Source organism: Asparagus officinalis, chromosome 5, assembly GCF_001876935.1.
Source record: "Asparagus officinalis chromosome 5, Aspof.V1, whole genome shotgun sequence".
NCBI classification, from domain to species: domain Eukaryota; kingdom Viridiplantae; phylum Streptophyta; class Magnoliopsida; order Asparagales; family Asparagaceae; genus Asparagus; species Asparagus officinalis.
In genome coordinates this window covers 97,328,077-97,329,404 of record NC_033798.1, presented here as the reverse complement: position 1 = coordinate 97,329,404, position 1,328 = coordinate 97,328,077, and positions in this window count along the sequence as shown.

Genomic DNA, 1,328 nt, shown 5'->3' with positions numbered 1-1,328 from the left:
TTGCATTGGTCGTTCAACTGTTTCTATTCTTCCTTGTGGGATCTTGCTGTGTGCCATGCACTCTGACGTACTCCTTTTCTCTCGGGATGTACGTCAGATTTAGAGGACGTACAGCTACAGTTTGGAGTAGTACAAGAGACAGAGGATCCTCCGCATGAAGACTTTGCAGACGGAGCAGAAGAACAAGTCAAAGCTTAGTTATCTCTTTTAGTTAGTTGATGACCCTAGTTTACTTTTGCAGTACTTTCTATTTCCGCCCGATCGATGTATTTTATATTTTTCCAGGATTTCATTCAGATAGTTTTGTATAAGGGCATGTTTGGCCTGAATATTATGTCTGGATGATTATTTCAGTTGTGATATGTATCTTTTGGTTCTGAGTTGTTTATTATATTCTTGCTACTGTGATCGGAGACTTGTGACTTCGTTTTATATTGCTTGACGCTTAGCGTATTAGATAGAGTAGAAGGTCTAGTACATTTCTCCTCAGTCTAATACGTCGCGGGCTTGTTCACGTTTCGATTCCCCGGTATTTTAGGAAGCGGAGCGTGACAAAATTAGTCCTCCAAATAGTCAGGGTTGGCAACCCCAACCATTTTGGTTGGCAACCCCTTAGAGCGGCTTCTGATTAGTCGGGGTGCCAACCCCGACTAATTAGAAGTTTATTTTTTTTAAATGACCCAAGTTTCTGAACATGACGTTGACGTGGCCAGAAATTGGGTCGATTTCACTAAGTAAGAATGAAATGGATCGAATTTTGGGAATAAATTAGGGAATAAGACTGTTTTAAAAATTTCTCCTTACAAGATAATGTCTTCCTTATATAAATCAATACATGTTACTCATACTTCTAATAAAAGCAATAAAAGTGATTTTGATATTATCATCCAATTTATGGTCCATTGGAAAATATTTAGCTGCATATACTTATTGACAATTTGCAGACAACTTTCTCGTATATGCATTAGATGGGGCTTGCTAAGTGTCAACTTCTTTAATAACACACTACTCAATTCATGGAGGACAAAAATGCTATTTGCGATCTATCCCTAAACTACTCTATCCCTCTTCAACTACTAACTCCATAAATGAAAAATATTAAAACATGTTGTTGAGAAAATGAAAGATATCGCTGAAAGCATATACGAGGAATCACCTACAATGTTAATCTACTTCTCTTTGTAATTTTCCCTCCTCATTTTGGGTACAAGAGAAGTCTCATAAGTCAACCATTTAAACAACAGAAAGGGAGCAACAAAGACCCATTGGATGTTTGTTTTAGCAATTTCAAGAAGAAACCCCCGCCACCAAAAAAAATATAGTTCAAC